The sequence below is a fragment of the Mus musculus genome, chromosome 3 (assembly GCF_000001635.26).
Source record: "Mus musculus strain C57BL/6J chromosome 3, GRCm38.p6 C57BL/6J".
NCBI classification, from domain to species: Eukaryota; Metazoa; Chordata; class Mammalia; order Rodentia; family Muridae; genus Mus; species Mus musculus.
In genome coordinates, this window is record NC_000069.6 from 153589512 (window position 1) to 153616339 (window position 26828).

At 45.7% G+C, this 26828-nt stretch overlaps 1 protein-coding gene and 2 long non-coding RNA genes across 8 annotated transcripts in view; 2 read left to right on the forward strand and 1 right to left on the reverse strand.

Annotated features, from left to right (window-relative positions):
* Positions 1-26828, reverse strand: part of St6galnac3 (ST6 (alpha-N-acetyl-neuraminyl-2,3-beta-galactosyl-1,3)-N-acetylgalactosaminide alpha-2,6-sialyltransferase 3) — a 526860-nt gene that overhangs the window by 391238 nt on the left and 108794 nt on the right. The gene's annotated exons all lie outside the window — the stretch shown is intronic.
* Positions 435-5512, forward strand: Gm32721. The gene is made up of 2 exons (XR_003954699.1): positions 435-870; positions 3550-5512. It is a non-coding gene; the product is annotated as a predicted gene, 32721 (long non-coding RNA).
* Positions 6008-12166, forward strand: Gm52633. 3 transcript variants are annotated; one of them, XR_003954693.1, is made up of 5 exons: positions 6008-6811; positions 9540-9713; positions 10123-10217; positions 10657-10771; positions 10912-12166. It is a non-coding gene; the product is annotated as a predicted gene, 52633 (long non-coding RNA). The 3 variants fall into 3 exon arrangements; XR_003954691.1 differs by having other exon boundaries at positions 10657-12166; XR_003954692.1 differs by lacking the exon at positions 10123-10217 and having other exon boundaries at positions 10657-12166.

Sequence of the window (26828 nt, forward strand, 5' to 3'; positions counted from 1 at the left end):
AGAGGGTAAGCACCTCTCTGACTGGCTCTCCTGCATGGTCAGGCTGCCCTTTTAGATTCTTCCTCCCATGAAGCATGAGGGACTACACCTGAGCCTTGCTTCTCCACCATCTCCTGAGCTAACTTGCACAGAACACTAGCTCCAGGACTGGCATGAAACAGATCCACCACAAACATCTGCCCAGTGCCAGCAAAGAAGGACTTCCAAGTAGCTCAAGATGGCCGCCTTAGCTGTTGGTGTTTCAAGAGGCCAGGCACTCCTGCCTGCCAATCGCCTCATGCTGTGCTGTGGGCATTGTCTCGTGCATTTTTCATTCTCCATAATAGCTTCTTCTTATCATGCACTTTATTGATCTGTCTGAGCAATGAAATTTATTATTTATTAGATTTCTGTAATAGCTTTGCTCCAAAGAGGGATATGCAGGGACTCCAAGGCACAGCAAGGAAGAACAGCACAAAGGATGCTCAGAGCAGGAATGGGGAAGACCACGGTTCTACTGTGCAGGCTGGAAAGAAACTGCAAAGGAAGCCGCTGCCCTCAGAGAGATGGGAGAAGCTGCAGGAGCCTGTGATAGCCTGTCTCAGGCCAGTCCCTCCTCCTGGGCTTGTCTGACAGGAAAACTACCAGGGAAAGCACTCTGAGAAGCTAAGAGCGCACCTCTCTGCTAAGTAGCATTACTCCATAATAATTAACCAGCATCAATGTGGCTCATTCACAAACAGGAAACCCAGGGAAGGGGACAGAGAGTTGACTGTGGAAACCCTCCTCTACTAATGACAATGTTCTCTACGGTCAAGGCCTGCCCGTACTCCCAAGACTACAAACTCTGAATTCCCACATAGACTGAAACACATTCATCAGCCCTAGCAGGTGAGTGGGAATTCAATTCTCGAAATTTTCTTTCAACAGTACCCTGAGGGTAGCAGAAGAAACTGCTTTTGGTGGATATGGGGTTCGCTGGCCACTCCACCCCCGGAGGGGTCCAAGTTCTTGGGCTCTATATCAGGAAGCTGGAGACTCAGCGAGAGCAGGAGAAACAGAGAACGTTTATTGGAGAAGATAAATTTCCTTCCAGGGGAAGAAAAAGCCTGAGTTGAGAAAAGGCTTTGTAGGAACTGTCAGATGCACTCCTTGGTTTGGCGTGTGTGTGTGTGTGTGTGTGTGTGTGTGTGTGTGTATTCACACTCATGCATATGCGTGTGCTGTTGTTTGGATGTGGTTTTCATTATTTTGTCATTTACACAGGATCAGCTTTCTTGCGAATGCTCTGTTACAATGGGTTCTCATAAAACTTTAAGCATCACATCTCATTAGCATCTTAAATCTCCAGCAACAGGCGCATTTTCACCTAATAGAAGGAGCCTCAGGCTGCAGTGGGTTCCAGCCAGTCTGTCAGGGCAGGACTGCCAGCCTTCCTCTGACAAGTGGCTTTCCTCCTTTTCAGATAATCTCACAGCCTCTGCTTCAGCTTGGTGAACTTCACTCTCCGCTACTTCTGTGCCTCAGAAATTGCTGGTTTTCTCCCATGCAAAAGTGTAAGTTTTGAGCCTGATACACATTTAAATTCCGCCATATTTCCAGAAAACCAGGCACAGAAAAAAAAAAAAAAAAAAAAAACTGACACAGAAGTGGCCCTGGCGGTCATGGAGGACACAGGAGTATAGCTTCCTAGTCTTCCTCCTGCATGGAAAGGAAGCACCTCTTCAGGAGACAGGGCACCTCTGAAAGCCTCCCAGACCTTAACTAGACTCTTCCTCCTGGCTCTAGCCCCACCAAGTCTAGTCACTGCAACATCCCGCTAGCCACTCTCCTGGCCCAAAGGCTGCCTTCTCAAACCTCCCTCATCCCTTGCCCAAGTGCAAGGGCGAGTTCTGAGGCAACATCTGGCGTTCAATAGCTGGGGACTCCTGGCATAGAGTCATAGACTACTCACTCCACGGTCACTAAATTAGAAAACTGCCACTATTTTAAAGGAGTCATTGTCATTGCTTTGTGTCTGCTTAATTAACAATTCTGATGGAACAATCGAGCTTTCTTATTGAAAAAAAATTATGGTAGAAACTTGATTATGCAAACTTAATATTTTATACAGAAAATTGCATTTACATACAGAAGCTAAAGTAAATAGTTATGAATCTTTAAATATTGCTTCATTAATCAAAGCGCTCCACAATCAGGTTGAGATTAAAGCCCTGTTTACATTCGTAAACAAGTTTTTCGAAGCCTCAGCCACACCAAAATCACTCCATCGCTCATGTTTTGGTTCATCGATTTGTAAACTTTGAATACTAAAGATAAGGAGTGAACTCTGATGGCAGGTGTGAAGATTGGAGGGCTGGCCAGACAGCCTCCTACCTCACATGCACAAGTACTAACGGTGTAACAGGTGTGGCTTCCTAAGGCTCATCAAGGCAACCCTCTTTCATAGACTCCATTCCTATTAACTGACAAAAAGCAACTGCAAGGCCTTATTTAAGCTTGAATTCCAGGTTTCAGTCTGTCTGAGCAGGACTGTTCACGGGAACAGGAATGTCAGAGAACAGGTCACACTGTATCCACAGTCAAGAGCAGCGAGCACAAAAATCAATGCAGCCACACTGGTGCTCAGCTCAATTACTCTACTCTTGCATTGTTCTGCATTTCCTGCCTAGGGAATGGTGCCACCAACAGTGGACCAGGCTTCCTGTCTCAACAAATGTAATCAAGACCGTTCTCCACAGTCCTGTTAGCCTGACTGAAATAGGCCTGCACTGAGTATCTCTTCCCAAGCGATTCCAGCTTGTGCCATGTTGACAATTAACTTAGCACCACAACCTCGAGCGATACAGGACGTGCTGAGTTATTCTAAACCTTGTCCTAACAGCTAGTGATGTGGAACGAGCTGTATTCCCTCAAAACTTATACAGTGAAATGTAAGCAGAACATGGCCTCATTTGGTGAAGAGATCAGTTCATACTGAAGTATAGTTCATACTCTAATCTCAGGACATCTGGGGTCCTCAAAGAAGGGGGAAGATGAGACATATTGCACACACATGGAAAAGCACATGTGCAGATGCAGACACAATGAACATCAGGGAGAGCCAGCGATCCAGGAGATGCCTCTTGGCCAACACGAGCCTCCTGCCTGTGCTTTGACCTTGGACTTCTAACCTCCAAAGCTGGGACACAATAGGACTACCACTCAAGTTATCAATGTACTAGAGTGTTACAACAGCCCTGGCAAACAAAGCAGGGGGTCTTCTTAGGATCCCCATTTTTAAAATGGGGAAACTGTGCTGGGTTAAGAGCCCTGGCTGCTCTCCCTGAGCATATGGGTTGATTCCCATCATGCACAGAGCAATCCACCCATAATTTTCATTCCAGGGGGCTCAATGCCTTCTCCTGACCTCCTCAAGAACCAGGTACACACGCAGGACACAGACAGGCGTGCTGCACAGACGCACGCCCGCGCAGGGGAAGCACCCATACACACAAAATAGATATAAATAAATCTCTCTTTAATGGAGAACCTGAAGCAAGGCGCTGACGTATTCCTTTTATCTGTCAGCAGGGATCTTCTCAACTGCAGCTCTAAGAAAGAAACTGCAGCCTTCGCTGACATCTGGGGACAGCATGTTTACTCACCTGACAATCACAATCACAAATGTGCATCTGGACAGTGACATTGGGAATATGCCTTTTCCCCTCTGGAACAAAACATGCTTCCTCCCATGAAAGTTGGTGACCACAAGCTGTGTCACTAAGTCTTGGCACGCCTTCAGGAAGAAGCCAGGGCTTAGGCCCTGATAACACGGGTTTACCCACCAGCATCTATGTAAAGAACCTGGCCCATCATTATGCAGTCAAGACAAGGGGCCTGTCTCTGAGGATGGGTTAGCTTCTGATGGTCCAGGTGGGGCCCTGCAGAGGACTCAAACAAGGAAGCTTTTCCATGTAAATTTGATTGACTTGCTATTGTTGTTTATATACTCTGTCTTCCATGGATCCTTTGGGAAGCAGCTAATGAGACAGCAACCACAGGCCTGATAAATTAGTCCCAGAAACTCTAGTTTAAAAACAAGACTGGCTACTCGATTCCTTCAAAGCAATCTCTGAAAGCAACGCAGTGATTCTCATGGCTGCCTCTGTTGACTACAAAATGTACTCCGAAAATTGAATTTTCTTGGAATTGCTACACAGGGAAACTCAGGTGTGGAGCCAGTTTATAGACTGACAGCCGGGATTCTAGGAAGGAGGTATGGGAAGATGCAGAGCAGAGAGCTCAGCAGATGGGCACCTGCCTTCTTGCCGTACCAAGCACAGATTTCTGAATTGCTTTCTGTTCCCCGGGGAGACCCCTGAAATCCCACTGGGAAAGAGCAGCCCTGGGCATTAAAGCAGAAGGAGCTAGTGCTGGTCCTCTGCTTAGGGATTCCCCTACACCACAGGTTGGTTGGGTTCTGGTTGGGGGATTATTCAGTCCTGTAGGTCTAACCCAGGGCCTCATCAATGCTAAGCAGAAATTTACTCCAGAGCACACATTCCCCAGATAACAGTGCAGTAACAAAGACAGGGTCTCTTCTCAGAACTGGGAGGCACAGCAGTGTAGGGGGACGCCCCCAATCTGATTCTGGGAGAGGGTGAAGACAGAGGCTGGGAGGCTGAACCCCACCTGGAGGGACACAGAAGGTAGGAGGACAAAGGAGCAGCAAGCAGAGTGGTACAGCAGTACACAGCCAGTCACATGTGAGTCTTGTGTCCACATTGAAGAACTTATGTTCCCGGACAAACAATGTCACCTCTCACTTCTACTAGAACCAAACAGGAACAGCAGCTGGCAGTGTGTATCAGTCGGTTATGACTCCTCAGGAGTCTGCAGACACGTCCTCAGTTGTCATTCAGCCACTGTGATGTTTCCAGTGCATGCTCACATTCTAGGCAGGTAAGGTTACGTCACTTGCTGTCTGCAATTGTTCTTACCCTTGGGGAAAATACTGCCCCCAATAAGAATGTTCTTGATATCAAAGCTTCTTAATATTTGGGCTGTAATTCATATGAAGACATGAAAAATCTGGCAACAGTAAAAGATTTCTAAACATAAAAAAAAAAAAAAAACCCAAAAACTAATTCAAAACCAAGCGTGTACTGCACCCAAGGTGTTTGGGGCAGTACTTGCCTGTGCTGTATCTAGTGGCTTCTTGGCAGCCTTGGGGTGGCGCACACAGCGCCTGCACTTTGTCCCATGTGTACAGCCATGCCAAGTGCCAACAGATGTCGCTGGAAACCCCTCCACTCAGCTTCTAGGCCGCCACGCCTACATTATGAATTTCTTTACAATACACACAACGTTGTCTGCTCTTATAGGAGCACCGGCCTTACTGCAGAGAACGAAGATTTGATCTTTCTCCCTCTCATTTCTAGGGATGTAAATATTCAATGTGCCTTTTTTTAGGTTTGCTTTTATCTTTGATAAATTGTAAAATCACATGTACACCAAAGAACTGCTTTAAAATAAATTCCTTCATAATTTATAATAGGTTTCTTAGTAATTTTCACCAGTAAACGTATGAACTGACCGCCTACTTTATGCACTTCCTGGCATGCTCTTGTCAAATAAAGACTTCTCAGGGGAAAGGGGTCAAAAAAAAAGAAAGTTTGCGTCTCTGAAAGCATTTATTGTCAAAAGTAACTGACAGCCTGCAGAGGGGTCCTGAGCACAATGTGTGGCTTGCATGCTACTCAAAATAATTAGCAAGACTTGTGCTGCTCTACTGATCCCAGATGCTGCTTTGCAGGACAAATGCCTTAAAAACGTCAGCCAACCATGCACCATGTGGAAGACTAAGCTCCAGGTGACAGCTTCAGGCTGGGCCATGGAGATCACACCTATGTTTTTACATTGTCTTCTGGACATTGGGATTTCTGCTCTACTCCTGGCTTTTGTGTGCGCTCACATTTTCTTTGGCTAGCCCGTGTCTGATCTCTCAAATGAAATTTTGAGCCTTTTTCTTTTCTTTTTCTTTTTTTTTTTTTTTTTTTTTTTTTTGGTAAAGTTGCTGCGTTGCTGCTGGTCTCCACTCATCTTGAATATCCCGGGCTTCTGTAGGTGAGGTCTTCACTGTAACCTCCTTAACACTAAATCACCAGAAATCATCAAATCAAGCTAAGCTGGCACCTTCTGCACTTAACAGTAAATCAATCAGTAGTAAATTTAACGTTTTAAGGGAGAAGAATATGGTGTCTTAGTTAGGGTTTTACTGCTGTGAACGGACACCATGACCAAGGTGACATTTATAAGGCCAACATTTAATTGGGGCTGGCTTGCAGGTTTAGAGAATCAGTCTATTATCATCAAGGTGGGCACATGGCATCGTCCAGGCAGGCGTGGCGCAGAAAGAGCTAAGAGTTCTACATCTTCATCTTAAGGCTGCTAGAAAAATACTGGCTTCCAGACAGCTAGGATGAGGGTCTTAAAGCCCATATACCCACCATGACACACTTACTCCAACAGGGCCACACCTTCTAATAGTGCCACTCCCTGGGCTAAGCATATACAAACCATCACAATGGGGGAAGAAAATCAGCACCAGAGGTCACTATGGAAGCTGCAATGTGGATCAAATGTTGACATTACACTAGGTACTTTCCTGGTCCACATGGAGACTGGACTGGGGTTTAGAGGTCATTATATCACATCCAGCAGAGGCCTTTGTCAGGCCTGGCTTGCCCAGTTGTCACCAGCAGCCCTAGGCTGTGGCCCCTCAGTACCATCCCAGCCTCCACCTAGGCAAGCTCGCGGACAACTGCAACACGCTCCAAGATCACCACAGGTTGGAAAATGATCTTAAACTTAAGACCCATGCTTCCTTGGCCTATGCTCGTCACAGCAAAGAACATTTATCCCCAGCACTGCTGGTTCCTGCTGCTTCTCTCCCACAGTGGTGACCACCAGAGATGAAGCAGAGCTGACGGGGCCTTTCTGTAAAGTTATACAGTGTCCCCAGGAAGCTGTAATTGGAGGTGGGGAGGTAGCTCCGTGGTTAAAGTGCAGGCTACACAGGCACAAGGACCTGAGTTGAGATTCCCAAAGCTCATGTATAACCTGGCTGAGGGAGTGGAAGACCGAACTAGGAATTCCAGCACTAGGATAGGAATATGGAGAGAGGATCCCCAGTGCTCACTGGCCATCCAGTCTGTCGAAAACAATGAGCTCCAGACTCAGTGGGAGACTCCTTATCCCCAAAGTTAAGGTTGCTAGCAACTGAGGATGTTGGGTATCAGTTTCCAGTGTTAGCAACTGAGAACACTGGATATCAACTTCCAGTACACACACACACAAACACACACACGGACAGACACACACAGTCATACACAGACATACAGACACACACAGAGACATAGACACAGACACACACACACACACACACACACACACGGACACGGACACAGACACACGGATACACAGACATACAGACACACAGAGACATAGACACAGACACACACACAGACACACACCAGACACACACACACACACAAAGAAACACACACACACATGGACAGATACACACACAGACATAGACATACACACACACACACACACACACACACACACACGGACAGGACACAGAGACACATAGACATAGTCATACACAGACATACAGACACACACTGAGACACAGACATACACAGACACACACACAGGGATACATAGACATAGTCATACACAGACATATAGACACACACAAGAGACACAGACATACACAGACACACATACAGGCACACACAGACAGACACATGCATAGACACACACAGACATATACAAACACACACAAAGACAAAGAGACAGATAGAGACATACAGCCACAGAGAAAGAGAGAGACAGAGAGACATGGAGAGAACTGGAGTCTGTACTAGACTTCATGCTACCAGTCTGGCCCTGTTATATACACACTACATGACTTTGGATCAGACAGACGTACCTGCCTTTGTAGAATGGGAATGATAATGGGTCCACCACCAAACACTGTCCGGGAACAATTAAGCCTTTTAGGTATTCATCATACATAGTAAATCACCTAGGTTTTTAATGGCTTAAAGTAATAACCATTCCCCAAAACTAAGACTCAATTGTCAGTTTTGTTTCTAGGTTCAAATCTTAGAGAACTGTAAGTTGCATCTCAGAGCTATTTATAGGCTGTTGCACATGTCACATCAGTCCCAGCAAGCCTTCTGGTGTGAGCAGTCCAAATGTCCTTCAGCAGACGAACAGATGGACATGGTACCATGCATTCAGTCTTAAGCAAGCAGGACCTGTTTGAGATGGTACAATTGTTCAATTGTACAGCATGGGTGAATCCTGAGAAATGCAACACTGAGTGAAATTTGCCTGTCACCAAGAGAAAGGGACAGCATCATGTCACCTTCCTGAGACATCTAGAGAAATAAAAGTCACAGGAACCGCAAGTAGAATCTTGCAGCAGGAGCAGGTGTGAAGTGAGGTTTGGGGGTGAAGGAACCGAATCTGTGTTAGATTCTACAAGGCCAAGTGTCTGGTCTCGGAGATTATGGAGAGCTAAATTTTGAGTTCCTTTGAGAGCTGTTCCGTGCTCAGCCTGTCTCACTTACCATCCTGGTAACTGCCAATATCTCTAAAATAATTCTTAATGCACGACAGTTCCCAGCATGGAGAGCTTCATCAGATACTATGTAACACCCTTCAGACTCACGAGCTCTGCTCTGACCTGCCCACCTGTGGCGCCCACAAGTTGGTTGAAAACACTTGGCTCTTTCACTCTTTGTTCTATAACTAGTAAAATATCAGGCAGACAGTTCCACAGAGGAGCATAGTGCCTGAGGAAACCGGAATCTGTCCCTGGTACATGGTCACTCACTTCCAGGTCCTGCTAGGTTTCCTTAGCCCCCTTTGTGGTGAGAGCTGGGTGTCTAGCTCAATGGAGGAATCTGGGAGTTACTGGCAGGTACAGAATTTCATTTTACAGGACAAAAAAAGCTCTCGGGATTGGCTGCACTACACTGTGAATATGTGTATCAGTACTGAATTATATGTTTAAAAATGATTAACATTGTAAATTTTATATTATGTATGTTTTACCACAATCAAAAATAAAATAACAATAAAAAATTAAATTAAAAAGCAACCATTATCTTGGCTCATCAGCCCACGGAACAGCAATTTGGGCTGAGCCTTGCCCACAGCCATCTGGTAGCTCAGCTGGGCCTGAGCTGTTCAAGTTGGCCATGTTGCCTAGCAGTGGCTTGGCTGTAGCACAAGGCTGGGTCTCCCCTTCTACAGAGCGGGAGAGGGAGAGATGAAGCAACAAAGTCTCTTGAGACCTTAAGTCCAGCCCAGACTCACAGAGGAAAGGCAGATTCCCCTGCTGGAGAGAAGAGCGAACTACAAGCTCACGTGTTGAGCGAGGGAGCATAAACCAGGGAAGTGCTGTGGGGGTCCTCACAGACGCACACACCTGCAACAGAAAGGCTGAAGTGTCAGGTATGGAGTGCACACTCAATCAGTTGTGTTGTTTCTGTTGTCAGTCTTAGGATTCCATAGGCTGGGATATAGGTCAGCGGGAGAACCCTGCCAAGCATGGACGGCTGAGCTGGAATTGTGGGATCCCAAAATGTTTGCCAACGGACAAACTCAAACTGAGTCCTGTGCTGGTTACTTAACTGTCAATGTGACAGACTCTAGACTCACCCAGGACATAGGTAAGTTTCCCCTTAATTGGAGACGAGACTATTCCTCAGCAGGAGACCCTGAACTGAATAGAATACAGAAAACAAGCTGAGCCCTTGCTGAGCCCTAGACTTCATGCTCTGCCTGGTTGTGGGTTTGTCATGGCTGGCTCTGTCAGCTCCTCCTGCCTTATCTCTCTGCCCTGCTGGAAGTACTTGAACTAAAGGTTCGCTTACCAGGGTGTTTAATCACTGTGGTGGTTTGAATCAGGATGGCCCCCACAGGGTCATAGACTTGAATTCTCACTCACCACAGAGTGGCACTATTAGTAAGGATTAGGAGGTGGCTTTGGTGGAGGAACTGTGTCACAGGGAGAGTGGGCTTTGAGGTTATAAACATCCCATTCCAAGCCCCAAATCTCTTTCTTCCTGTTGCCTGCAGACTGGATGGATATAAAACTCTCAGCACCATGTCTGCTTGCGCGAGACCCCATGACAATAACGTGCTAAACTTCTGAAACTGTAAGCAAGTCCCAGGTAAATGTTTTCTTTACATTCGTTGCTGTGGTCATAATGTCTCTTCCCAGCAAGAGAACACTAGGGCACCCATCAACGGTAAAAGAAACTAAGACAATTCTCTCATCCTCCAATGTGTTCCTCGGAAGATCAGAGGAGAGAGGCCATCACACTCCATTTCACAACCAGAGTCTAAATAAATAAGTGCAAATGGTGAAATTTAATAACGCCAGACTCACGCTTTCCCCCACCAACTGATTACAATTCAGGAGGTTCACCTAATCATAGCTACATAAAATTAAATTATTTTGCAAAGATACTCAGACTTCCAGTGTATTGCCAGAGGAACCCAAAAGCTCAGCTAATAAATTAAAGATAATTGGAAAATATTGTAGACCTTCCCCCATGAACAACATTTAGGGATTTTTTTTTCATCCTTCGTACCTTCATTCTATTCAAGGTCCATAACCATGGCTTTTGAACACAGCAAGAGAGTGAATACAGACTGCTAAAGGCACAGCGGAAGGACGTGTGGCCCTGACATAAGATGTGCTATGATCTCAAAGTGTTCGGAGGTAGCTGGTCCAACTTCTCATCTTACCGTGTGCAACACTTACTCTTTAAGGCTGGAGAGGAGTCACTGCTGAAAAGTCACTGCGTTTTCATTAGAAAAAAAGATAAAGGACCAAGTAGCTTTGTCCCCATTATTTCCCAGGTCCTGTTGTCAGAGTAAACACAGGTGCAGAGCCCAGAGCTTCTGAGACCACACTTCTGGAAGCAAGGTGGAGCCGGTGAGTGACAGTCAGCTCACATCCATTTCTCGGCCTTTTGAGGGTGATGTGGCAAAGAGTTTTCCTTTTCACTATTACTTTTTAGTATATATTTTTAAGAGGCTGGCCTTTGGTCTCTGCTACATGGGCCTCTCAGCTCCTTTCTTCCGAATCAGTCACATGAAAGTGCCCAATGCATGCATTGACATTTAGCAGCTCGCTCCACCATGCTGACCTTTCCATACGAGGAAGGGAAGTAAGGACCATGAGCATCACTCTCGGGTCAGCCACAGCCGCTCCAGGCCTAAGGAAGAGGCACTCGGGAAACAATACCCACAAGGGACTGCCTGCTACAGAGATGATACACTTCAAGTGTGTTCCTGCACAGAGGCCCTTCCTGCTTAACCAGGCCCTGCAGAAGCACACACCAGCCAGCCTGATGACAGCACGCCAAGGCTGGTTTCTGAATGCTCCATCCAGCCACAGACTCATGGCTGGCAGAGAAGTAGGAAAGCTTTACCCTAACATAGGAACCTGCCTCAGAGGTGCTCAGACTGGAGGCTGGAGGCAGGTGGTACAGGGAATGCAGCTACTCTGATGGGCCAGGTTGTCTTTAGCTAGTGCGTGGGGAAGAAAAAAAGAAAAAAGAAAGCTACCAACTATTAATCAAGAACTGGCCATCTAGGGCCAATTATTCAGAAGTTATTGTTTGGCTACTATTATTAGACACTTAACTGAATTGTTACTGATTTCATTTATGCCTATTATACAACAGCTAATGGAGTATTACATCATAGGTAAGGACCCTGTGGCTGTGAGACAGGTCACTATGTAGTCCAGGCTGCTCTTGAACTCACTGAAATCTGCAAACTTCTATTTTTACACGTGGGTAGCACCATGATCTGTTGCTCTACTTAGCCATTCCGCCCTCAATGAAACCAGAGCGAGTGCATCTGCAACCCTGCTGGGTCTAATGGTAAAGCCGGAAGCTCCCTTCCACACCCACCAAGCCTTCTCTGTTCAGGTATCTGTCGCAGTTTATCACATCATAATCAGCATCAGCATTGAGGCTTAGAAAACTCTGACAGGCAAGAGCCCCTCCAGGCAAAATCATCACTTACGTTGTTTCATTTCATACTTATAAACTAATTCTTGGCAAATATTGGATCAAAATTTACTGTCAGCTAAAATAAAAAAGAATAAGCCCATATTCTGTGTGTTCTGATCAGAGAAAGTGCCTTATATTTACAGAGAGAACAATTTTCCCAAATGTGAACCAAGTAGACTATTTGAGGAATGGATAATTTAAAATCGTTTATAAGACGGCTCGCCACTCTTCCTACTGGGTTTCAAAATGTGCTGCTGTGGATTAGTCCCAAGAATAGAACGGAAGTGAAAGAAAATGGTAAGTCAAGTCAGACAGAAGGCAGAGCAGAAGCAAACCCAGGCGCTGGAGGGATAGCTCGGTAAAGTGCTTGCCATCCAAGCATGGGGACTCCCTGCTCACCCTGCCTTGCACCTGCAGTTTCAGGTGCAGGCGGAGGCCTGGGGCTTGCTAGCCGGCCAGTCTTACTGAAACCGTGAGCTCTGGGTTTTGTGTGACTGTCTCAAAAACCGAAGTTGAAAGCAATTGAGGAAGGCATTGAATCATAACATCAGCCTCCACAGGCGCACACACACAGATCCATGAATACATCCACACGTATGTACACATATGTACTCACATGCACACACATTAACATGCATGCACACGCATGTAAACACACACAAATAACCATGCATACTCATATACAGATATGCACACACAATCTCGTCTTACTTTGCTTCCCATTCGGTGATAAAGACCATGGCCAAAATCAAGTTGTAGAGGAAAGGGTCTAGTTGGCTGATGCACCCCAGGCATGCTCTGTGGCTAAGGCTTGTCAGAGCAAGGACTTGACGCAGAAACCTGCAGGCAAAAACTAAAGCAGAGATCATGGAGGGGCTCTGCTTACTGGTTTACTTACACTGCCTCGCTTAGCTTACATTGCCTCGCTTAGTTATCTTCCTTATAAAACCCAGGGCCACCTGCTCACAGTGGACTGGGCCCTCCTACAGGAGCCATTAATCAATAAAATAAAATTCTAAAAAGGCCCAAAAACCTAGCTACAGGCCAATGCGATGGAAGCATTTCCTCAAGTAAGATTCTTCTTCCCATGTTGGCCCTTCTCTTCCAAGGTCACTAGACTGCCTCTGGTAGCCAGATTAATACTAGCATTTGAGAAAAGGCTGGACTAGTGCCAGGCACTTGTCAGATTAAGAAAAGGGCCAGGATGCAAAAATGCACGGAAGAGGAGATGTGTCTACAGTGGAGCAAATGCTCTTACAGGCACCATGATTTGACTTGAGTTACCGGGGAAATAGGCTTTTAAACCTCCAAACCATGATGTCCCTAAGAGGTAAGCAAGGTTCTACAAAGTGTTGCATTTCCGCTTTCCAAAGAGAACACACATCCCAGGCCAGGGTGAATATATTTTGCTACAATAGACGTCATTCTGCCTTGAGTCCTGACCTCAAGCCTATGGGGCCTGAAGCATAATTGCAGCTGACTGGGGTTTGCCCTCCAGATATACACTTCGTTAATGAAGTCATGAAATTATATGTTCCACAAATGAGCATTAGCACTGCAGGTTTTAGACCATTTCCCACTTCTAAACACAGATCCTAGAAAGCACAACCCTTGCTAGGCTAAAGCACAGGTATTTCCCAGCTTTTACACATAGTCAAAGTTGTAAACTAGTTGTGAACAGATGATGATAAGCAGGTAAGTAGATGATAGATAGATAGATAGATAGATAGATAGATAGATAGATAGATAGATAGATGATAGATACATGGATAGTTTACATATACAATATTAAATGGATTCATGAGAACAAATAATACTGGAATATACTAGTGACTTAGTAGATGATGCTGGCTATTACCACCACTTGACATTTTGAAAAGCAATAATGAGGCCAGCCAAGATTGCTCTGAGAAGAGTGCTTGCAGCTAAGCCTGGGAACATGAGTTTGATTCCAGGGAACTACATAGTATCTAGCGAGAACTTGTTCCCACAAGTTGTCCTCAGAACTCCATACATATCATAGCATGTATCTGCCTTCTCCACACACATCTATGCATACACACACGCACACACATGCACACACACAAATAATAGAGACAAAGATCACTAGAAATTTTCCCCTAGTAAATTTTAAAACAGAAGCTAGATACTTGCTCACCCAATCACTGTCAGATGGCAGACTATACTTCTGCTAAAATCTTTTGCACTGGGTGAGAATTAGATAAAAATCTGTGTCTAACACAATGACACAGTCACACACATCTCAGGTCTAAAAGCCAAAACACAATTTGCAAATGTTTGCTGAGTGGCCCCTGTGCTGAGCAACAAATCGGAACAAAGATGCAGAGGTGGGTCAAGGCAGCCCTGCCCTCGGGTGCTCCACTGGCCAGAGGGAAACAAGCCTGCACACACAGGGGCAGCTTTAACTCCACAAGATGAGCAGTGTGAGGCAGATGGATCTAGAAGTTCCAGGAATCTCCAATGTGGGAGTGATTGACTGCTCAGGCAGCAGTCAGGAAAGGTGAACCCTCAGCCACGGTGCCCACACCATGCTCGGTGTTTACAGACGTTGTCCATCTCAGTGGCTCAAGGTCACCACTCCCTCCCCCACCCCCCACCCCCCCACCTCCCCACCCCGCCCCCACTCCCTACTCCCCTACCCCCGGCAAGCAAAGGCAGAAACCAGATAAAGCAGGGCATTCCAAGGGGGTGGCATTTTTTTTTTAAGTAAGGGGAGTTCTTTTTTTTTTATTACATATTTTCCTCAATTACATTTCCAATGCTATCCCAAAAGTCCCCCATACCCTCCCCCCCACTTCCCTACCCACTCATTCCCATTTTTTTTTTTTTTTGGCCCTGGCGTTCCCCTGTACTGGGGCATATACAGTTTGCGTGTCCAATGGGCCTCTCTTTCCAGTGATGGCCGACTAGGCCATCTTTTGATACATATGCAACTAGAGTCAAGAGCTCCGGGGTACTGGTTAGTTCATAATGTTGTTCCACCTATAGGGTTGCAGATCCCTTTAGCTCCTTGGCTACTTTCTCTAGTTCCTCCATTGGGAGCCCTGTGATCCATCCATTAGCTGACTGTGAGCATCCACTTCTGTGTTTGCTAGGCCCCGGCATAGTCTCACAAGAGACAGCTACATCTGGGTCCTTTCGATAAAATCTTGCTAGTGTATGCAATGGTGTCAGCGTTTGGAAGCTGATTATGGGGTGGATCCCTGGATATGGCAGTCTCTACATGGTCCATCCTTTCGTCTCAGCTCCAAACTTTGTCTCTGTAACTCCTTCCATGGGTGTTTTGTTCCCAATTCGGAGTTCTAAAGTCGCCTGTAGATGAGCCCTGGCTTGACGTTTACAACTGCATGAGACTTTGGCCATAAACTCAGAACGTCTCTTTTCTTTGAAACAAAACAGCCATATTGAGAGCAAATACTTTTTCTTCATGATCAAGAACTATTTTTCTTTCATCTTAAACACCAGTTAAGTTCAGCTCCAGAACTGGACTTTTTCCCTGGCGTTCTGAATGACTGGAATCTTATAAAAGCCCACTTTCCACTTCGAGGACTCCCACTGGTTTTGTGTGTGTTCATTTTTGTGTGTGCTCACTTTTGTGTGTGTTCACTTTTAACTGGGCGCTTCTCAAGTCATCCCAAGTAGGAGACATGGAGGGGAGGTGGAGGGCTCTGGGAAAGAACACGAACCCCACAGGACAGTCATCTTGTCTCTGAGTTTCCCCAAAATGTCAGGCTACATGTAAGTCAGACGTACTCTAGAGACAAAGCGAATTCTCTTTCAGAAGAAACACACAACATTAAGACAAATTTCAATATTCCACGCTGTCTGCTACCGGCGAGACAAGAAGGAAAGCCCCAATTGGGCTGCTTTATCCCCGCAGGCTGGGCGCAGCTGATTTACTTTCGCTGAGATCATTCATCTATCAGGGCTGAAAGCATAAATGTCAGGGAGGCCATAATAAATGTGTACCAATAAAGTCATTAGTTATGCCTCCATACCACGCAGAGAGGAGACTTTATCAGCCGTCATGAGCATTAACTACACAATAACACTGGAGAAACGCTCTCTGTGCGGGTGGGTGAAGAGAGTCAAGGAAGGGGTACTGGGACCTACAAGCGCTCTCAGTGGGTTCGGGAGACAGTGGGCTCGGAGTGAAGGCCCCTTTCAGATCATAAATGCAGTGTTTTCACACAGCCTCTTAGATCACTCTGTCATTGTTCCCGAGACACATGTGGCTTATTAGCCGACGATTGCCCCACATTCCCGAGAGCTATTATCAAAGTGATACGGTTCCCATGCTAAACCAGCATACATAAACCAGCCTCCTTAGACCAAGAAGCAGGAATGGCAGGATAATGACCCGGCTGAGCTGCCTTTGGTGGCCTTAACTGTCCCTGTAGAGAGCGGCGAATCTTCCCGTTCCCCGATGGGTCTGTTTCCCCGCTCTGTGTTTGCTGCTGTTCTCTTGCTTCTTATCAATAGCTAATCTCAGAAAAAAGAACTCATGCTAGACTCAAAAGACACAGCTGAGCCTCTCGGCCCCTCACAGGAGATCCAATTGAAGGCCAAAGTCACCGGGTTTAGATTGGGAAATGTGCACTGTCCACGCACAGGACGAGGGATGATGGAAGGCATGTCCCCCGGGGAAGAAGGTGTAAGATTCAAGTGTATGGTTTCAAGAAAGCTGACATCCTTTTTTGTCTCCTAGCATGAAAATGTTGAGGTAGTCTGAAAAACGATGCTTCTTTGAATAAGCAGGTGAATACTATCCATCAGGAGAAAAAAAAAACATAAAAAAACAGAATTAAAAGAGAAGTCCTCAGAGGAACACAAGTATCACTATGTTGGACGCTTCTCAGCTTGTGTCCCAATCCACAAACAAGGGAGCAGCCATCTGTCCTGGTACCTCCCTGCTCCACAATACCAGGCTGGCATCCACACTGCCTGAAATAAACTGTGTTTACCATCTGAGTCTGCTCCCATCATGTGATGCCCAGGTTACTACCAACTACATCTCCAGAGGACCACAACCAGACCAGAGCGTTCTGCTCTACAGAATCCACTGTTCTTTAAGAGAAAGATGGAGGGTGTAAAAATCTAATTTTAACACACAGCAAGGGCTATCCTGTCACAAAGAACTTTTTATAGGGCTGGTTTGGGGAAAATCTTTCTGCCCGTGTAAGTCCTTTGTCCCTTTAGAGATTTACTAAGAAGCTTTTAACAACCAAAATCAATCTCCGACACTAGAGATCTTTTGTTTCATAAAATGTAGAGGTATTTGTTATAATCTGTTTGTGTTCAGGAGAGAATCGATGCGCCATTATTTAATGTAAGAGACCAAAATATTTCAACTAGGGGACAAGCAGCCAGATGTCCAGCTTACAGAAAATACTCACGCCAAGTCCTAGCATGATGATTCTAGCACTTTGGCTCTGTATGTTTACCTTAACTCTGTATGTGTGCCAGTCAGAATGGTTAAGATAAAAAACTTAGGGGACAGCAGATGCTGGCGAGGATGTGGAGAAAGAGGAACACTCCTCCATTGTTGGTGGGATAGCAAGCTGGTACAACCACTCTGGAAATCAGTCTGGTGGTTCCTCAGAAAATTGGACATAGTACTACCGTATGACCCAGCTATACCACTCCTGGGCATATATCCAGAAAACGCTCCAACTGGTAATAAGGACACATGCTCCACTATGTTCATAGCAGCTTTATTTATAATAGCCAGAAGCTGGAAAGAACCCAAATGTCCCTCAACAGAGGAATGGATACAGAAAATGTGGTACATTTACACAATGGAGTACTACTCAGCTATTAAAAAAAATGAATTCATGAAATTCTTAGGCAAATGAATGGAACTAGAAAATATCATCCTGAGTGAGGTAATTCAATCACAAAAGAAAACACATGATATGCACTCAGTGAGAAGTGGATATTAGCCCAGAAGCTCAGAATATCCAAGATACAATTCACAGACCACATGAAGCTCAACAAGAAAGAGCAAAGTGTGGACGCTTCAGTCTTTCTTAGAAGGGGGAACAAAATACTGAGCCATAGGGAAGACAGTGTGGAGCAGAGACTGAAGGAAAGGCCATCCAGAGACTGCCCCACCTGGGGATCCATCCCATATACAGACACCAAACCCAGACACTACTGTGGATGCCAACAAGAGCTTGCTGACAGGAGCCTGATATAAATGTCTCCTGAGAGGCTCTGTCAGAGCCTGACAAATACAGAGGTGGATGCTCACAGCCAACCATTGGACTGAGCACAAGGTCCCCAATGGAGGAGCTAGAGAAAGGACTGAAGGAGCTGAAGGGGTTTGCCACCCCATACTTAGAACAACAATATCAACCAACCAGACCCCCAGGGACTAAATCACCAACCAAAGAGTACACATGGAGGGACCAATGGCTCCAGCCACATAGGTAGCAGAGGATGGCCTTATCTGACATCAATGGGAGGAATGGCCCTTGGTCCTGTGAAGGTTTGATGCCCCAGCATAGGGGAATGCCAGGGAAGAGAGGCTGGGAGTGGGAGGGGGGATAAGGGGATTCTAGAGGGAAAACCTGGAAGGGAGATAACATTTGAAATCCAAATAAATATCCAGGAAGAGGAGGGGAGGGGAGGGGAGGGGAGGGGAGGGGAGGGGAGGGGAGGGGAGGGGAGGGGAGGGGAGGGGAGGGGAGAAAAGAAAAGAGCTCTTATCTGTGTGAAGGATATAGTTTCCGTCCTCTTCCCAAGTTCTTCCACAAGGATTTAACAAGCATTACCTTTGGATCAGCGCACTCACCTGGACCAGGAATAATGCTCAATGAAACCCATTCCCCACTCTGAAACACAGTGGAGACAGAGATGTGCTTTATGGCAGAGGGAGGACAGTGCTCATTCCGGGTGCAGCAAGGACAGTCTTTCTGCAGAAGATGACCTGGAAGGAGAGCTCAGTGGTGAGAGGAAAGCTCAACAAGCAAAGCTGGGCTGAGGAAGGATACCGCAAGGAGAGCAGGCACCGCCAGGAGAGCGGGCACCACAAGGAGAGCGGGTGTGTCTCAAAGACGGGAGAGCTATGCTGGCTGCTAGTGGTGTGGAAAGCTAGGTAGGGCAGGGCAGAGACTCTGCACACAAACCTGATGACTTCATCAATGCCTAACAAACAGTTGTGTGTGGACCTCAGTTTAAGGAGCCTCACTATAGAAAAGGTGAAACATGAGGTTTGCTACCCAGAAAAGTCTATGTGATCAAATACTTGGGGGCGGGGGGGGGTGATAGATACCACTATTAGTAAGCAGGGCAGAGCGGAGGGGTAAGTTAGTTGACTCAAAAAGACATGAGGTTGCTACATACTCCGGAGAAGAAAGTTGCACTGGTGTGCGACAACTGGTGGCGAGAAAATTGTGTTCCAGTAAAGCATGGACTCTGGATTGCCCATGGCAGGACAGTCACACGGGTTTACGGAAGCCTTAGCCCAGCCTGGATGCTTCCAGAAGGATCCTGACACATCTGAACCCTCAGAAGAACTTACGCTACAGCAGGAAACAGAAATGGAAAAAAGCCCCACATGCACTGTGTGGAGAGGAATCTTCAGCAATGCACCATCGCCAGCCACAGAGCCAAGAACATCAGTTCCGACCATCAACACAATCAAAGCTTGTGTCAGCCATGGCCAGTTACACGACTGTCTCAGCAGCAGGATGCATCAGCAGCTCAGAAAGTCATAGCAAGATTCAGTCACACTCCTGTACTGAGAAGCCCAACCCTCTAACCTCAACTTGAGTTACATGTTAGCAGAGACCAAGCCTTTGTATAAACTTATAGCAGTGTCCACCTTTTGATTTATAAGGGTATCCTCCTACCTTTTGACATTTGGTGACATGACATTATCAGATTCAGATGTATTGGGTCACATTCAATTCTCCTGAGATGCTGAGGTCCCAGGAATACATGTTGGACATACATGGACAGTGCACCTCTAACCATGGTGCACGAGTCCACTGGCGATGGAAAATGATATTGCTATCACATGACAGCCCGTGTGTCACAGGAAACATCACTGCTATCTAGTCTCACAGCTTCCCCAGGGCACGTTCCAGCATGCACACAGCAACATACAGTCAAGACTGCCTCTTCAGAACCGATCAGAAAACCCCACAGTGGATAGAAAGAGAGAGTTTATTTTTGTGCATAGGGGAGTGCCTCCTAAAGGACAATTTTAGTCCCTAGCGTCTTCTGTGTTGTAGGTAACAGTCTGGAAAGGGCCAGGTGGTGACTTCACATCTTGGGGTTCACAGTATCATCCTAGTAGAATCTTAAAAACATCCCATGAGGCGGGAGAGAAGATTCGATGGGACCCTTGCTATACCTGTGTAAAGCTGGATGCAGCAGCATGCATCTTTGGTGAGACAGGAAGTAGAGACTGGAGAATCCTGGGAAGCTCATAAGCTAGCCAGCCTGGGATACACAGCAGGGAAACAACCATCCCTGTTTCAGCCCAAGTAGACGGTGGAGAGTAATACCCAAGATTGTCCTCCAACTTGAACATGTACACCACTGCATGCACATAACTCACACACATGCACACAAACACACATGCGCATACACAGACTACACAACACACACACACACACACACACACACATCAATGCTCCTGCTCTACCTTGCTATCTACAAGTTCAGAACTGTGAGGAACAAGGAAATAGCTGAGAGAGAAGACAGGATGATTACCCCACCATGGAGCGCGAAGCTGGATATGCCTGCCTGTGCTGTGTGAACACACGTCGTACGCCAGGAGCCAAACTGCAAATACCAAACGCTGTGAGCCGCTGAATCCACTCGAGTGATTCCCGAGGCAGAAATCAGCATCTCCATTTTGCAGGGGAGGAAGCGACTCTCAGAAGGATGGAAGCGCAGAGCTTGTCTCTATGCCTTACTCAGCCGTGCGACTTTAGGCAACACACTGCATTGAAACCCAAGGCACAGTTTCCCCAGCCAAAAACTGGAGCTAACAATATTACCTACATCCTAAGATTTCTAAATGGATTAAGCACCAAGGGCACATGAGTGCTGTAGTCCCTGAGATAGTACATGCCACATATAACAGAAGTTAAAATAATTAAAATAACATCCGTGAAAAGACTGCAGCAACAACAGATACCACACTGTTGTTTTTTTTAAACGACAAACCGAGGTTCAGGCATAGCCCTGTCTGGTTCTGAAGACCTTAGCCTTAGTTCAGACATTTGTGATGTACTCGGTAGGTAATCAGAATGGAGATGTAGCAGGGGGATGGGTTCAGGGAAGAGAATAAAGAAGGGAAGAATGGATGGATGGGTAGGAGGAGGATGCAGAGAAATTAAAGCTTAAATATTTGATTAATACTGCTATATGTGGCGGTAAACACATAAACACTCCATCACATTTGATCTTTCTTGCAGAAACTGGTGAGTAGCCTCCCTTCATGTATGGGTGGTAAGGCGTGTGTTCCTGAATTCTTCAGATCAGTGCTTTATTGAAGATACTGTTTTCTGTACCACTGTATCTCCAGCCACAAGCACAAACTCTGATGCACAGAAGGTACTCAAAATAAAGAGCTATTGGCCAAGTTTTGGCAGGGGGTTCTCATGTACCCTGAGCACAGCTACTCAAGTGTACAAGCATGCACCATGTACCAGGGATGCTCTCCTTACGAGGTGGGCACAGGGCTGCTATGCTGCGTTCTCTATATGCACATGCAGAGCCACACCCAGCTCCAACCTTGAAGCCAATGGTAAATATATTCTCAAAGCGAGGGCTCCTGATAACCAGGGTCATGGGATCATAGAAAGGAAATACTATTTGCGCTAATGCTGAAAAGCCCAGAAGTTCCCCAACATGGGATCAATGATATTGATGTTCCCTAGACAACAATTCAGACCACTACATCGTGCCAAACAGATGAGCTATTTGACTCATAGTACCTTTTCAACCTCCTTTCTGGACTGCAACTAGAGGAAAAATCTACTTCTGAAAGTAAAAGGGATTTAAGATCCCAATTTAATTTCCTCTCTTCCTGGAGACGCACACGCACACACAAACATTCACACACACATACACACACACACACACACACACACACATACACACACACAAACATTCACACACACACACACACATACACACACACATATACACACACATACACACACACATACACATACACACAAACATTCACACACACACTCACACATACACACACACACACACACACATACACACACACACGCATTCACACACACATACATACACACACATACATACACACACACATACACACACACACACACACACACAAACATTCACACACACACACACACACACACACACACACACATAAAACAAAGTAACGGGTTTTCTTTGAAATTTCTGCCAATAAGGGAGTATTATTAAAAGAGGTAGAGAGGTTTTAAATTTTTCCCACAAGGTATTGAAAGTGCTAGTCAGATTTCAAAGCGTCTATCCTAGAAGACCTTTGAATTGATGGATTTAACCGTGCATGAAATTAAAATGAGGTGTTATCTTAAAAAGCTAAATTTATTTTAGTACAATTCAAGGATTTTAATATATGCCCAAGGCTGACTGTTCATCACACGTGGCATTTTAAAAATAACAAAGGATGATGCTAATATTTCTGGCCTAACAAGATTTCTAATTTATGGAGCAGGGACACCCTAAAGTGCCACTAACTTGTCCTCCCACACTATAATTGATGACAAAGCGCTAATTTTTATACATCCAAGAAATTAAGCCTCACTTTCTGGTGCATTATTGGCCTATCCTGGATACAAAATGGCGATGAAGAAACAAATCACCCTGCAGCTGATTTGTGGCTCTTCCGAACACATAGGATTCTGTGCAGGGGTGCTTGAAGACAGCTAACAGTCAAGAAAGTTCTGGTTTTAGGAGATACTGTTCCCACTTTATGTGGGGGAAAAGCAAAGAAGGGAGAAACTTAAAGACCTGAGAGGTGCAGTGTACTCACAGGTAACTCATTTCTGAGACTCAAACCAAAGCCAGCATATAAATGACATAATCCTCTAACCCCAGCATCCTAGTGGTTACAGCAGGATCATTAGCCCAGAACGAGGCCAGCCTGCTTGTGTAGTGAAATCCTGCCTTCAAAACGCTAGAGCAGGTAATTGAATCTACAATGGGAGATGGGATTCAATAGGAAGGAAGATCACAGATAGTCCCAGACATTTTCAACCACAAACACTCTAAATACTGTGAGGGCCTCCTAAAGCCCAAAGCCGAGCATCCTTCTAGATACATTAGTAACCACAGCAAACAAATGTCCTTCTGGATACATTAGTAACCACAGCAAACAAAGGTCATGGTTGTGCATGATTTAAATGTTATTGGAGGGCTGGAGAGATGGCTCAGAGTAAGAGCACTGGATGCTTGCTCTTCCAGAGGTCCTGAATTCAATTCCCAACAACCACATGGTGGCTCACAATCATCTGTAATGGGATCCAGTGCCCTCTTCTTGTGTGTCTGAAGAGAGCTACAGTGTACTCATAAATGAAATAAATAAATCTTTAAATGTTATTGAAGAAAAAAATTCACAAATACATTTGTGTGTGTGTGTGTGCGTGTGCGTGTGTGTGTGTTGTGTGTGTCCGTCCTCTTGTAAGGATAAAGAGAAGATCGAAGGAAAGAAAAAGATGTGGGAGGGCTGTGGAGAGTTAAAATTAGAAAGGAAGTGAAGCCGGGTGTGGTGGCGCACGCCTTTAATCCCAGCCCTCGGGAGGCAGAGGCAGGTGGATTTCTGAGTTCGAGGCCAGCCTGGTCTACAAAGTGAGTTCCAGGACAGCCGGGGGACCATAGAGAAACCCTGTCTTGTAAAACCGAAAGGAAGTGAAGGTCAACGCTGCAGAGATGAAGAAGTATGTGGACCAGAAAACAACACGGCAGAGACAGTCAGTCACTCGAAATGGGGAAACGCAAATGCTTACAGAGTGGCTTCTGATGGCCACTGGTCTCCGCTTTGTCTTCCCCACAAACATCCTGAGAGGCAGGTAGGCCATTAACACAACCACAGATAGCAAGCGCTCCCTGGGCCTCCGCAGGACTTTAGAGGGGTCAGCATGGGAACCATGAGCTAGCTCTGTTTGTGGCCCCACCACCCCTCCCTCCCTCCATGAGAGTCTCAGAAGGCAGGCGCATGTGAGCTCATCGGCCCACCACACCTTTTGAGGATGCATAGGGCAGAAGCTTGGTCCAGAAAACACCATCTTTCATTTTATTTTAACAAAACGTGTTTGTCTAGAAGCCTTTCACTATAATTAACATAGGGGAGCAGTTTTCCAAAATGAGGCTGAGATTTCTGGATATAACAATTAGGAAACCATTTAAGGGGCAAGCTCCAAAATATAATCATTGTTAAGTGAAGTGTGGTTTTTCTAAGGGTAGCAGGAGACTCTTTCACGATGATCCCTGAGTCCAGATGGAGAGAGAGGGTCTCGCTGAGCTGTAAATGCTGCACTGACCCGGCTGGGTAGCTTTAAGAGTGACGGTCCAGTCAGGGAAGGTTGAGATGAACTGTTCATCTGTCCCCACCCCATCCAAACTCCCTGTTGAAACAATAATTCCCAGTGACTATATTTGGAGCCTGGGCTTTGAAAGATCTAAGTTAAGACTAAATGAGTTCATTACTGTGGGGCCCAACCCACAAAGACCAGGGGCTTTATAGGAGGAGACATGAGGGAAGGCCTTCTTCAACACAAAGACGCCATCGGGGACACACAGATTAGGTGAAAAGAAAGAAGAGAGAGGACAGATTTGGCCACACCTTTTCTGTAACTTCTAGTCTCCAGCCATGTGAGAGAAAAATGTATACACTTCAGACTTTCCCGTTAATGACCCCATTTGCCTTAATTTTTGTTTTTTGTTTCTTGTTTTTCAAGACAGGGTTTCTCTGTATAGCCCTGACTGTCCTGGAACTCACTTTGTAGACCAGGCTGGCCTCGAACTCAGAAATCCACCTGCCTCTGCCTCCCAAGTACTGGGATTAAACGTGTGTGCCATCACGCCCCACTCTGTAAAAATTTTATGTGACCTTGATATATAAGTATAAAGGCGGGTATATGAACTTAACTTTGATAATAAATCATAGGAAATGATAATTCTTGCGGTGTGTGTGTTGTGTGTATGCACATAGAATTTTGTCATGTATCAAGGGTAAAAGCATTTCCATAGCTATAAGACAGAAGTGCTTCTTTATGTAAGGAATTAAGCTTTGGCTGGGGAGTAACACTTTGGACATGACATACGTTTTCAACAGGTTTCAGGCTTGCCTAAGATTTTTTATTTCTAATCATCAACATTTAGAACAATGCTTCGCATAGATGTGATACAAAAGGAGGAATTATGTTTACAGCCAGTTCAGAAACTGTTGGAAATTCTATCGTAATCCCAGACCAAAATATACTTAAGTCAGGGATAAAAACAGTTTTGTTTAAACACAAACATCCTAACATAATACAATTCAAAGACACACTAAAGAACGATGTAAGAAAAATATAGTCTTTCCCCATAATTAAATTAATATATTTCTCCAGGAGCAGAAAACTTTGCACGTACAGTAAAGGCACTATAATTCATGGTGTAAAGTTGTCTTGATTCAAAGCTCAGACATCGCAGGCCCTGTCTGTAGGCGTTGAGTGATGTAAGGACCTGTGTGGGGCAAAGTGTGCATGAGTTCAGAACCAAGGTTATAATGAAGTCAAGAAATACAACAAGGGCAAGATCTGCTGAAGGCACCTTGAAATCAAGGCACACCTGACTTTAAACTATCTGCTGGTTATTTTACACTTAGAAACATTTTACTAATAGCAAAGCAGTCGCTTCCTCTAGTCCACTGGTAGTGTTTTGTTACGACATGTGTGCCAGGTCCTCAGATGAATACATACACAGGCTCAGACTATGCTAGTACTGGTGTCCTAGCAAACATGACACATTCAGTTCAAGGCAGGGAAGGTCAGAGGCCTCTGAGGGAGGGAAGACATTAGAAAATGCCCTTCAGAGGGAGTGTGCTACTGTTTTGGTTTGGTAGTGACAGAAAAAGCATTTAAACTAAAAAAATGAAGGTTCTCACAGATCTAACACAAGCCACAGTGAGGCAAAGGCAGCTATCAGGCCATTGATATCACCGACTTCCAGAAAACCCAGTCCTGTTGCAACTGTTGTTTCTGCTCTGACCCACACAGGGGAAACTGGAGGCCGGCTGCTCAGCTATTCCTGGGATGTAGTTATCCCTGACACAGAGCTGCTTGTATTTAACTTGAGGGACATCGACTCTGACTCAAAGTCAAAACCAAAACAAGGACCAGACTAACTCTAGGGAAAGAAGAATACTGGTGGATCAGAAAAGGAGAAGCAGGAGCCACGCGGGCTGAAAACAGACCGTAGTTCTGACCTCACGCCTCCTAAAAGTCAAGCACCACCCAAAGGATCACTGGAAGAGAGCAAAGTGCCAAATGGCTTGCAAGTGTGTGCATGTCGGTGCGTATGTGTGCACGGTGGCCAGAAGGCAGTTGCCAGCGTCCTCCTCAGTGGGTCTTTATCTTAGTAAGATAGAGTATCTCGCTGATCCTTCAGTGCACCAGTTCTGAGTCTCCCTGACCTGTGAGCTCCAGGATCTTTCTGCCTCCCACCCCCAGTGGAAAGACATGTACCATTGTGCCCAGCTTTACATGG